The following is a 13,229-nucleotide window of genomic DNA, read 5'->3' as shown; positions in this document are numbered from 1 at the left end:
AACTAGAACATATGACACTGAGAAGTAAGGTTATTAAAGGAATTAGCAGACAGTAAGCTGCTGAAGGCTGTTAGGGTCTATAAAATTAGAGTGGAAATGGTATTTGTTGACATTTGTTTTCAATGGCTGATGACAGGAAATTCAAATAGAGTTTAAAGTTGCAGAATTCTGGTAACTTGTGAGGAAGTGTGAGTGCTTCTATCAAGACATATTTTGGATAAAAATGCAGAAGTGATGGTATGACTGCCTGAAGAGTGTTTCTGGTATGTGTAAACAGTCTGCAGGTAATTAAAATTGAAATTTTAGAAGCACTGCCTATTAATCACCTGACAGAAGTTCGCTTTGTGACCATTTTGCAATGATTTTGGTACTTGGCTGCTGCTGTTTCTGTCTTCAAAGAAGTCTGCTAATATCTCTTGGCTGTGCTTTGGCTGAGCAGATGCACAAGAGGAAAGCTGGCACACTGTCTGTGAGCCTCATGGGTTACAGACATTCTATCATCTCCTTGCTGATTTATAGGGAGGGCAATTAAACACTTGCAGGATTCAGGGGGTTTGTGTGGGTTTGGTGGCTTTTTTTTTTTTAATACTAGGAAGATCCTTTAACTGGCAGGATGCAAACTGGTATAAAAATAAGAAATTTAAAACAAATCTCCCAGAAAACTCTGTGCTCCTGAAATATTTGAAAACATTCTTCTTCTTCTTCTCCACTCCTGCCTTGAGAATTGAGGGACTGGCTGTGCCTCGCTGGTCCCAGAGCAGCTCTGAACATCTGAACAGCTTCAGATCTGCTGCAAATTTTGCCCAGCTGTTCGTGGCTCAAACAGTGGGTCTCTGAAGCAACATTTCTGGTTTCATGGCCACATCTTGTGCCATCAGGTCCAGAGCCCTGCAGAGGCAGAATGGCAAGGTGCGAGGCCTCTGCAAACCCTTCTGTTGTCACGCGCACAGCTGGACTGTTACGTGTATGGGGATGCTGTTATTTTAAGTTCTGTAAAAATACTGCTACTATCCAATTGTTAACTTTTGGAGAACAAATACGTGTCTGAAAATGCCTTTTTTTTTTTTAAGAGTTGTTTAATAAGCAGTGTGTTTCCCCTCTGGGGACACATGAAGGGATTAATCTGCTGAATTCTGCATCTCTGCATAAATCTCTCAGGGAAGTCAAAATTGATTCACTACAATGGTGGTTATGCCCTGAAATTTCACTGAAAAATACTGTAGTTCCCGATCTTGCTGTCCACATTCACCATTCTAAAAGACTGTAATAGGATCATATCATCTCATTGGGACCAATTTTCTTCTGTCATATTTAAGTACTACAGAGGTTTTAACGATTTAATGGCTATATTTCACTGCTTAACAAGAGAAACACTGTAATATTTCTCATCCTGTTATGAGTGCCCCTCTCCTGGTGCTCTGTTATTAAATATAGATTAGCTTTCCTGGAAAGAAAAAAAGGCCTATCGTGTTCTGATGTTTTAGATCTTTCCTATTGCTCTCCTAAATATTTTGCAGAAACTTCCTCTCCTATTCTCATCCACAGGATTGTCATATCTAATTTGAATATTAAAATGTTAAACAGCAGTGTTTAAATAACTTTTTGATCAAAAAGACTAGTACTCTGAGCAAAGCTTTCTATCCATCTCCCAATGGCTTGTGTGCAAAGGTGATGGGACTTGGGTACCATTCTCTTCTCTGTCCCTGGGATAACATGTATCCAGAGGAGAAGGTTGGATCATTCTTCTAGAATGGAGTTTGAGAAAATACCAATTCTAACAGTTGGACTGAATTATATTGGCTACAGTGAATAGTAATTTAATTTTAATGATGTACTTTATGTAGAACAGAAAATCAGAGCTAATCATATGGAGTACTTTTTTTGGCCTTCAGCCTTTTTACACTTAAGCTCTGTCAGGTAATGAACAGGAACATTCCTTTCAAATATAGACAGTATTTAATGAAGATGCATAATAATTTGCCTATTGCTAAAGCAAACTCAATATGAGAGCCAAAAAGCAGCATTTTTTTCCTATCTTTTTTTTTTCCTATTCATGAATATCAATCAGTTTAATCTTTAGGCTGGTCATGTGTCAGCTGCAAAACAGACTTTTCTAGTGTGTCTTTGAAAGCTTTTTACTTTCTTTGGTAGGCCAGAGTATTGTGTCATCATTAAAAACATCTCATAGTTTGAGCCAGTGAGGAGTCAGACCAGCTTTGTGTCCTTGCCCCACTTCCAGTTCTTGGTCTGTAATGATGTGCCAAGCTTTTCTGGTTATCCTGCATTGAAATTATTGTCAATAAAGTTTGTCAGCATGGAATGGTGATGTTACTGTTCTGCAAAAAGACTTCCTAAAATTAAACAGCAAGAAGGAAGGAAGCACCAGAATGTCTGGAAAACACATATTATATTTTGGTAAGCAATGATTAAAGCCTACCTATGTAAGATAATAACATGAACATTGCTATGGGTAATATCCTTTTATTTTAGAACTAACCTTTTGATTCAAACTTTTATGAATTTGGATTTTTTTAAGACTTTATTTTCATTTTGAAAATGCACTTTTTCTTTCTTTCGTCCGGTAAGGCAGAAAACACTTTTTGAAAAGCCTTTGTGTTTCTGTTGACCTATACAGCTGAGTAGCTTTCAGCTTTAGATAGTGAGCAGTTGACCTTTGTATTTCAAAAGAATCAGAATTTTTAGAATGGTTCCTTCCCATTCCCTTCCCACCCCCAAAATGATATCCAGCCAAACTTACCTCCATTTCATTTCAGTAACTGAACTCCTAAAGTTTTCTTGGAAGGCGTGATTAGTGCCTAGAAAACTGTGTAGTGCCCAGTGCTTGTGTCTGTCCTGGCGAGCCTGAGAGTGACAGGTATATTTTTACTGCATTCCGATATCTGAACTTCTCAATAGCCAGTGACTGCCAGCTGTTTCCCAATAGCCTTTTCAGGAACAGGAGGACTTTTACTCTACTGTCCATAAAAATATGCCTCTGCTACTGCCACTAAACTTTATGTAAGCCATAAAATATCTTTTGGCTCCGACTTGAAACACAAGGAGAATGTTTGCACAATGAACATCAGACATTGTCAATGTTAATGTGTAATGTCTGTTGGCAGAGTTGTCTGTAAAGATTTTTTAGCCAGCCAAATGTTACTTCTTTTTCACTCAGAACTCATGTCTGTCATAGGATAGGAAGAATAACAGGTTTTATTAAAATTGGCTACAGGCGGTTTAATTTTTTTCCCATTGCTAGCCTTTTGAGTAACTCCTGGCAGCAATTACATATATGTAAAACACATTCTTTTCAAGCCTTCTTTAGCTGACTGTGGATAGTGGAGTGCTCCCTCGAAAATTTAATGACAATTAAAAAATATTTATACACACGTGTGTGCACATACGTATGTGTGTTTGATATAGGTATTTTGATGGATATCTTCAAAGTGACAGGCTGGGTCTCCAACAAAAATGCATAAAATAATGGTTAAGTCTTGCAGCTAATTCCTGAAGTTTCTAACTTACATTATTAGTATCCACAATGATAATATTTGAATCAATTTAGACTATACTTGGAATAGAGATTTCAAGCTTCATAATTGATAGTGTGCAAAACCCATCATCTTTTAATAGCTATCAAAGCTGTACATAGAAAAAGAGAAGAAACAGTCCAGTAACTGTTCTTTTGTCATCTTTCATCTTGTAAGGTTGTAAAGCTTCACTACTTGCTGTTGTGAATAATACAGATGTATCATTGTGCACCTCTCTGCCTCTTCACACATCTGTGCATCATTTCCAGTGTAAGTGATGTTCCCATGAATACTTTATCCAACTAAAGCCTTTTCACACAGACTACAAACCTGGCTTATAATTCTATTCTCTGGTAGTGGTACTAATTCAAGTGTGGAGTTTTTGGTTTGGTTTGCTTTAACATGATATTTCAAAAACTTTTTTGACAACTTTCAGTCAAGATGTTGAAATGAAAGGGGAGTTCATTATGTGGATGTTCAGCTATAAATTTGTTATACTATATGACTCACAAGGAAAAATCTAAAGTAGGTTTCCTTAAATCACCTATCCAAAGCTGATCCTTTCATAAATATGCCAGATAGGTAAACTCCATGGAGGGAGAAAAATTAGTTGTAGAAAAGTTGAATATGAGGCAAAGAATATTTGGCCATAAAATTACTCTGAATATACAGAGAATTCAGGCAAAGTTCTTAACCTAGGCTGGTCAAGCCTGGGGTAGCAGGAAGGAAGAAATGTGTCCCTGGTGACTCCTGATGCTCCTATGAGTGCTCAGCATGACCCAAAAAGGAGAAAGAGCCCAGTTAGTTTAACAAGATGTGCAATAGTCCAGATTATATGGTTCTATGTATCCTTTAAAGGAACTTTAGATATAAGTCTGTATGGTGTTTTTGATAGTGATTCATGCAAGGTATTCAATGTTTTTATGACTCTTTTCATTAGTTACTGGCTTTGTTGTTACAGGAAAGCAAATGACAAGTGGGCAGCAACATCTCTTGCCTATGGAAGTGGAGCAGTGTTGACTGAGTGCTTGTCAGTCAGACTGAACCTTGTCTTTACTCCACCAGAAAGAAGCAAACTCAATAAAATAAAAACAAAATTCAGGAAAGAAACATGAGCTGGATATGCTGAATAAGAAACTTAATTTGCATAAACAATCAACAATATAAGCATTCAGCTATCTATTCATAAGGGAAAAATTGGGCCCCAAAGCTTTGCTCTGTCTTGAGCTCCTCCCCTGAAGTCAAGAAAGGAGCAATTTTTGAAATGCTTCCTAACTAAGAACTGAATCCCTGATTTTAAAAACAATGGAGAAGTATAAGCAGCTCACATACCAGCATTCCCTCCTGTACCCTTATGCCTGGGCAAGCAGTGGGATTTTTCACATAATCGTGTATTGTCTTATTTATTTTGTGTACTTCCATAAGTGTGTGCATGAGCAGCTAATACAGACAGAGAGGCCAGAGGCAAATCCCCAGATTCAGGCACTTCTAAGCTGTGGAGTGTTCAAAATCCAAATCAGGGCTTTACAGCTTGAGCCCTTCTCTAATATTTATTCAGATTTATGATAAATGTAGTACTTTAGAGCTAATTCTTGTTCATAATGTATCTGTTGTTCAGTCGTGACTATAGCGTATAAATATCACGCATTTATCTTTGAGCCTGTAGACATTCAAGCCTCTGTTCTTCGGGGCGTTATTTATTTATTTACGCCTTTGCTTGTTTGATAGATGGCAGCAGATAAATGTTTCCTAACTGGAGATGTCTCATTAGTTTTTGCTTTTAGTATCATCTGTCTTATGACAGCAAACAACAGGGAATTTTTGCACATTTGTACGACTGTATTGCATTTTCAGTTATAGCTGTTTCTGTGTTTTCACAGGTGATACATAAATATAACCTTATCCTTAAGACTATTTTCAAAGAAAATGCATTTATACTATAACCAGAGCCCTACAGTCTCGTCATTACAGCCCCACTATTTTCAAGGAAGAGAGCTCGTTCTGTGATGTAGAAGGTGGAGACTGGGAAGCTGGCTCTGCTAAGCCTTGCCTAATGCAAACTGCTTTAGTATGCACATCACATCATGCCGGCTATACTGCAGGGAGCAGGCAGTTATCGCACAAGCGTGCATCCTCAGAGCCAGGATAAACACTCCGTTACTCTCCCTCTAAACTGCTCTTCTGGGAGGGAGAGAAAATAAATAGGGAGCGAGAGAGGCATTTGAAGTAACCTTTTTAAGAAGGAGGCAGCAGCCAATAGAACCTTTCTTTTTTCTTTTTTTTTTTCTTCTTTTTTTTTTTTTCCCCCCACTTCTTACTAGAGAAATTCGTGTTACCTCAGCAATTAAGGAGAAGAGCCAGCACCTAGGGTTCCAGGCTGTGAGGGGGAGTAGCAACTTGTACCAGGTAGGAAGCCCTTTCAACATCCTTTTAAATCCATGCAGCTCAGTTACTACTTGCTATGTTGCTATACCATGTCTGACTTCGGGAGACTTTGTGTCTGCTAGTCACCACTCCCCGAGTGAAAGAGACCTTGGGGAGCTTTAATTGCCAATGACCTTCAGGGTATTTCTTGGAAAGACACTGGTACTTAGTGCTGTAAAGTAAAGCAATCTATACTTTGGTCTGACGGCTTAAAGTGTGCATTTAGCATCAGGATGCAGCTGGGTGAAACTGCAGCTGTTACCCGTCTACGAAACCATGTCACAAATGAGTAAAAATTAGCCATTTTATAATAACTGAAGCAGCTGCTCTGCATTTTTAGCAACAGGGCTGCATTACTTTCCAAAACTTATTACCATAAATTCTTTTTGTGCTGGAAAGTCAGCAGATATGCTTTACTGTATTCAAAGTTATTTTGAGAGTTATCTACTATATTTTCATAGTTACTTATGCATATTTTATTAAGACTTCTCCAAACTTTCCAGAGGCAGCCGTGTCTTGTGTGGCAGGTTAATATCCCTGCTAACAAATAATTTGTGCAGTAATTGTAGTGAGTGATTACGGTGTTTGCTGTACAGTGTTGCCTGCTGTGAGCCTGTGGGAATGCGGGCATCTCCTCAGGTGCCTGAGGGATGGGGTGGGATGGAGCCCTGGGTCACACGTGCTTGTTTCATCTGCCTTAGTACTACAGGACAGAGAGGAAAGTGAGGAGGAAGTGAGAGTTGTGTTTGGGCTTTGTGATCCTGTTGTGCAGTGTTTTCCTCCTTGCACTTTTATTTGTGTTCACTCACAGGAATGAATGGTTAGGTGACATTTGTTCAACCTGTGTTGTGTATGTTGTAACAGGGATGGGACTGAATGAGTTTACTAAAAGCAGGAGTAGCATTTGCGTAAGTTCTTGGGTTAGGAGTCAATCCTGCCTGGGTCACCATGGTGTCTTGAGACTCAGTTTCATTGTGTGATCAGTTTAAGTTGCTGTCTTCTGAGCAGTTAAAGGAATCTAAGGCCAACTTTTGCAAGCTTTAACATTTTCTTCTATACATCAGACCGGTGACAGGGAATTCTTAAGGGTAAAAATCTGTACGTATTTTCAAAGTGCAAGCAGTGGTGTGGGTAAATATAGCACGTCTAAGGATTCAGTTGCTTGCAAGAAAACCTGAAAACAATGTTCAAAACACTCAGAGCTTACGTGCCACTGCTGTAATAAAAAAATAAATACTGATAATAGCAGAGCTCTCTCAGTACCTGCACAACCTTTTCTTGTATGTAATTGCTCTATGCAGAAATAGCTCCATATATTTTGTTTAAAGGTATCTTGTGACTCTTATCTGTAGGAAAAACTACTGAGGATGTCTAAATCCGTAGCCTTTTTTCTGATGAGCATAATGAAAAAAACAGTTCTTAGAAAATGAGAATTGTGTCTGATAGCAATAAAAGCTAAGGAGGTAAAAAAGAAATAGCTTTGAAAATTACAGCTGTGAAATAGAGGTGAGATCTAGTCAGTGACCAGCACTGGTTAGAGGACCTGTCAGCAGGTGAGAGCAGTTTTAACCTCTGAGATGTTCAATGCTTCAGAGAATTCACACTTGGAAAGTACCACTTCAATTAGCAACCAAAATGGGAAGAAAACTGCAATGGGAAAGCGATGCCTTGACTCCTTTAATTTCTCTTGATATATGAAATTTGTGATGAAGGAAATTATACCCATGCCCTTCAGGGTTTTTTTTAACAGGTTGATATAAAACTAAGTGAATCATTACTTTAAAGAGAAAAAGTTAAGTAAGTTGAACACATCAACCTGTTTCAATAAAAACCCTTATAAAATTCAGGCTTCAGAAACATTTCAGGTAAATTACAGCTGGTTGGTGAGGGGTTTGGGGTTTCTTTTTTGTTTGTTTTTCTTATTTGTTTCATTTTTTTTTTAACCTCCAGTCCAAATGCTTACCCTTGGAATATACAGAAATGTTCAGATGTTTTCAAAAAAAGTTATTAATTGACTGGGGCCTTGAATTTTGGCTTGAGAAAGTTTATTATTTTTTCATTCACTGATACATTTTGTAGGTTTCTCTGACTGAAAGGGATCATGAGGACTGTACATTGGGATACGTAGATTTCTTGCCTTGGTATTGCTTGCAGGTCACTACTTTTCTATGCCTCAGTTTACTGATAGGTAAATACAGGTCCTGGCAGCTGCCTGCTTGGAAACATATTGGAGATCTGAATTTTTCCAGATTATCCTCATTCACATTAATTGTGCTTTATGTAGATTTGGGTTGGTTGGGGGGGTTTTTTGTGGCTCTAGTTCACCTTGTAGCTTACGAATTTAACTTTAATTATTTCTCTGGGTTTATTACCTGTTGCTTACTCTACTAAAATCCTGCTGAACAAACACTGCATGACTATGAAATGTTTTAAATCATAAAACACATAGTAGAAATCTTTATGCTTCATCCCTACCCTAAAAGAGACTCCCTTTACTGCAGAGAGCTTAGTGGGGATGTGGGATGGTCCTGTCCATGGGGGGAAAATGTGAAACCTTTAACAAGATCCTTCAGGAGCTCAAGAGTCACTGACAGAAAATCTACGATGTGTTTGTGCCTAAAAGTAGATTGAATTTACTGCTGCACGAATCTTAAGCCTTTTCAGCAGAAATGATGCAACTGGTTCTGCAGTTTGTTTGGTTTTTTTTTTTACATGTAAACCCAGAAATATCTGACTTCCAGAGATATCAAACATAGTTGATTGTTGCATTGCAATATGTGGGTACCCCCTTACATTGGTGGCTTTGACCAAGGCTCCCTATCTCTCTATTAGTTTCCAGAACTACTCTGTTCAGCATCCATGTGGTGGAGAACTGGGACTCCCAGTGCCATTGGAAATCAGAGGAGGAAGCCTCAAATTTTTTGCAAGGGTTTTATCTGTTGACACATAAAAGAAAAGGTGCCACTATAAAACTAATTGATCTTTCTTGGTGCTTTTTGACATTTTGATAAATCAAAAAATTGACTGGGGAGTTTGATGTTAGTATAAGGACTATCAAAATGCAATGTATGAAAGTCTGGGTGTTGATATAATTCTGTATTACTATGGGTCCCCAGAGTGGCCATTATCTTTTGATCTAGGTTTAGTTAATTTTAATAACCTCATTGTTTTTTTGGAAGCAAAACACTAAACACACAGTCCCAGTAATGTATGATGACTGCAAATTTATACAAGAGGATTTCCAAACAACCTCACAGTTGTGATTACACTGAACAGACATTTCTGCACTCAGGCATGTCTTCTTTTTACTGTGAGCATGAATGACAGGATGAGACTGGATTTTTCTTTCTCCACTGTCAAGATATCCAGTAACATTTTTCCAAATGAACACTTGGAGACAATCAGGGACTTTTGTACTTTGCTTTCGACGTATGCAAGGGATTAGAATTAATGGTTGGACTCAAGGGATCAGGATTAATGGTAAGGCTGACTAACACTAACTAACCATTGGAATTCACTGCCAACTTTAACAAAATACTAAGTTACTTAACAGCACACAACTTTTGAGATTTATTTAAGCAATAATCCCCAAGAAACCAATCATTACCAGCAATTAACTATTGGTTTGTGGGTTGCTGGACCATTAATGTTCTAACAAACTGACTGTTAACTAAAGTAACAACAGCAGCAAATTCTGAGGATGGGTATTTGTTCTGACTGCAGGTTTCCTGTTATATAACTTCTTTATCTGTCCCACACTTTTGTAGCAGCTAGGGACTCATTAAATAATTTTTTCTCTTTTAGTGCCTTTTGATGTGGAAAGGCTGTGATGCTGGAGCTGGGTTTATCATACCTATGAGGCTACACTTCAGACAGAATGTGGGAATTTTATTTTTTCCCCTGAAACTCCCAAGCAATACCAAGTGCTTTTTAAAAGACACTTCATGCAATACTAATGTTTAAATAATAATTTAAAACAAAATATATTTTTAAACTTTCTTTTTTCCTAACTGAAATTATGACAGCCCTGATCTGATTCAATAGTCGTAGTAGCTGTGTTTAGAATGAGGAAGTTTTGATATAGGTCACTTTTAGGATAGGTAGAATTTGGGATGTTTTGGCCTTCTCAACATCCTCAGCCTCATTCAGAGTTCAAAATGGAAAGCAGAACTGAATGGTGAGAGACGCAGCAAATGAACTGGAAGATAAAAACTTGCTATTTTAGTAAGTTTATTTAAAGTTCTGGGTTTATTTAATGTTGTACTCTATTTAATTGTTTTACTTTTCAGTCGTCAGGAAAAAAATAAGGAAAGAAACAAGCTAGATATAAAATTATATTTCTTATAAAGTGGGACAGCTGTTTTATCTCTGTAGGCTTTGCTTGTTTTATCCAGAAATTATCAATAGCTTAGGGTGCAAGTGTGCATGTGTTGACTTTTCCTTAATGGAATTGAGGTGGGCAGCTCTACTAAGGCTGATTAGAACCATCACAAAATCTGCCATGCTACAATGAAATGAAGAGAGATGGATTTAGGTCAGTATCTAATGAGGTCCACATACAATGCTGTCAGGAAAGAAAAAAAAAAAACCACCTTAAAAGTTAAATACGTAATCTGAGTAATTTAGAAAGAAAAATAGAAATAAACAGACACGGGCTTACATGATTCTTTAGTCTGAATTTTACCTAGCTCAGAAAATGATGCTATTTCTCCAAATAAAGAGGAAATACCAGAAATAAAAAAGAAATTTCAAGGTACATGTACAATGCGCCCTCAGCAAATTTGCCAGTGATACAGAGCTGTGTGGTGTGGTCAGTAGGCTGGAGGCAAGGGATGCCATCCAGAGGGACCTGGACAGGCTGGGCAGATGGGTCTGAAAACCTCATGAGGTTCAACAGGGCCAAGTGCAAAGTCCTGCACAAGGGTTGGGGCAACCTGAAACACAAACACAGGCTGGGGAGAGAATGGGTTGAGAGCAGCTGTGATGCAGACCAGGGGGTGTTGGTGGATGAGCAGCTCAGTGTGACCCAGCAATGTGTGCTCACAGCCCAGAAAGTCAACTGGGTTGTGAGTCATCTAAAACATGATTGCTAGTCAGTGCTTTTCTTGTGAATGTGGCTTTTGTAAAGATGTTTGTATGAACATTTCTTAACTATATGCTTAAACACCCCCTCAAAAAACAAAATAAAGCAAAAAACAGGTTCAGGTGGCAGGATACCCTCAGGAGAAAAAGAAAACACAGTATCTCTTAGGGCACAAGCAATAGTAGATTGCTTATTTGCAAATGACTCTTTGGTGGTTGTTGAGTAGGAAATAACAAGATTTAGTCACTTATGCATCTGAGTCTTCTTTTCTTCCCCCCCCCACCTCTTTTTCTTCATTTGTATATGCTTAAAACCAAGGATCCAATAGTATGAGCTGACAGAAATAAGCTTCAATAGCCCAAGACATTAAACATTTTTTACTACCATGACTATTTGCAATTTTGAGGAGCATTACAGTAGGACATACACTCCCAGAGCTTGTTTCTCTTTTTGTATTAAGTCTGAATAGTCTTTCTCTTTGTGTGACTTTCCTCTCTGAAATTACATGAGACAATTTGACAGGGAACTGTAATACTTAGTTATTAAAAATCTAAATATATAGTGTTTTGCAGAGAACTTTTGTAGATCTCATAAAATTTTTGAAACCAATTCTTCCAATTATGTGTATGAAAAATGTAAAACAAACAGAGGAAAGATTTTAAAATTATAGGAAATTCTGTGCTTAATTTTAAGACTATTTAGATTTTCAGAAACAGTGTTCACATTACAATCTTTGGCACTAATGTGCTTAGAGTTTGATGTGATACTGGAAGGGTTTTGCTTATTAGACTCAGGTGAGTGCTCCAGGAGGCTCTTGGAAAAGCTCCAATTCTCCCACTTTGCTATCAGTTAATTACACTCTTACTTGAAGTTCATGAAGTTTGCCTAATTATTTTGGAATATTTTGGAGCTACATTTACATTTTGAGCAGCAGCACAGTATGCAAGAGCAGAGTCCAGCAAATGCCATGAGAAACAGAGATTGCTAAATGTTCCGTAACATTTAGGAAAAGAGATGTTAAGAACTGGTGAATAGGTCTGCATGGTGTATATCCTGTATCTTTGTGTGATCAGTGTGAGTTCCAGGGCTGGATTAGTGTAGATGTGTCCTGTAGCCTCCCAAAAGTATATGTGGTCAGAACGAGGACTGAAGGTGATGCCTAAGTCCGAGGTAAAAAGTTGCATGTTTGTATAAGTATTTCTAGAAGAAGAAGGATGCTGAGAGGCAGAAGCGACAAGAAGAAAGGATTCTCACAAGGTCCTGGTTTTTTGCTCTGCACAGTAGCAGTACCTGCTCCCACACACTGTATTTCTGTACCATGTAACAGCAGAACAACCGTTTCACTGATACTTTCCTGCGGGATAGAAATTGACTCCTGATTTTTTTTTTTAAATTACAACTGCTTAAATAAACCCAAGGGTAAAATTTACAAGTAGTTTTTGTGCTTCTAATCTTCCAGCTAAGGAGTAAAAGGGTCCTTCTCCACTCTTCATTCTTTCTTTCATTATTGCTGGTTGTGTGGCTAATGTTACTGAAGTCCCGATGAGTATCAATTGGATTGTTTTCTAAGTATTTCTAAGCTGTCTGGTAAAAAATATGAAAACACTTGTTCTAATATAGGTCATCTTTCAAACCTTTGAGATGGAAAACTCAAAAGCAGGAGGAAAAAACCAAAAAAATTTATTTCTTTGTAACACATATAGATTGATCATCAGGAATAGGCTAAGACTTGATTTTCATGGGGTTAGCACTGGTTTGTTCATCACTCAAGTTTATATTTCAATTTTCCAGTGTCTTAGAGCTAGGATACTTAGTCAAGAGGAGGTGTCCAGTGCCATAAATTGATGAATTAGACTTGCCTTTTAAGTTAGACTTACCTAAGTTATATTTGCCATTAAAGCTATATGTTTTTATTGTGGTAACTTCTTGGTGATCAATGAAGCAGCTGCTCTGTGCCCAGTACATAAGTGAGTCAATTCATACCTGGCTACATCTCCAAGCAAGAGTTCACATTACCTGTTTTGTGTGGAAATGTCACAACTGCACTGCTGTGGAGTTTTAAGTATGATCACTTTAGTTCAGGCAGTATGCTGTATGGAGATTGCCAGAAATGTAAAAAAATGCATAAAACCTCTGATACCTTGGGTAAGTAAAATGCCTACCTGTCTCTAGAAACTACAGTTGTTTTTCAG

The 13,229-nt window shown here is 37.9% G+C and overlaps 1 long non-coding RNA gene across 1 annotated transcript in view; it reads left to right on the top strand.

The window, feature by feature from the left end:
- Window positions 1-5,761: 5,761 nt before the first annotated feature.
- Window positions 5,762-13,229, top strand: part of LOC126637565 (uncharacterized) — a 297,103-nt gene continuing 289,635 nt past the window's right edge. Inside the window, exon 1 of the long non-coding RNA XR_007628349.1 lies at window positions 5,762-5,936. This is a non-coding gene — a long non-coding RNA (uncharacterized LOC126637565). The remainder of the gene's footprint in view (window positions 5,937-13,229) is intronic.

Source organism: Myiozetetes cayanensis, unplaced genomic scaffold, assembly GCF_022539395.1.
Source record: "Myiozetetes cayanensis isolate MyiCay16 unplaced genomic scaffold, myiCay2020 scf15, whole genome shotgun sequence".
NCBI classification, from domain to species: Eukaryota; Metazoa; Chordata; class Aves; order Passeriformes; family Tyrannidae; genus Myiozetetes; species Myiozetetes cayanensis.
This window is presented reverse-complemented; position numbering and strand designations above follow the sequence as displayed.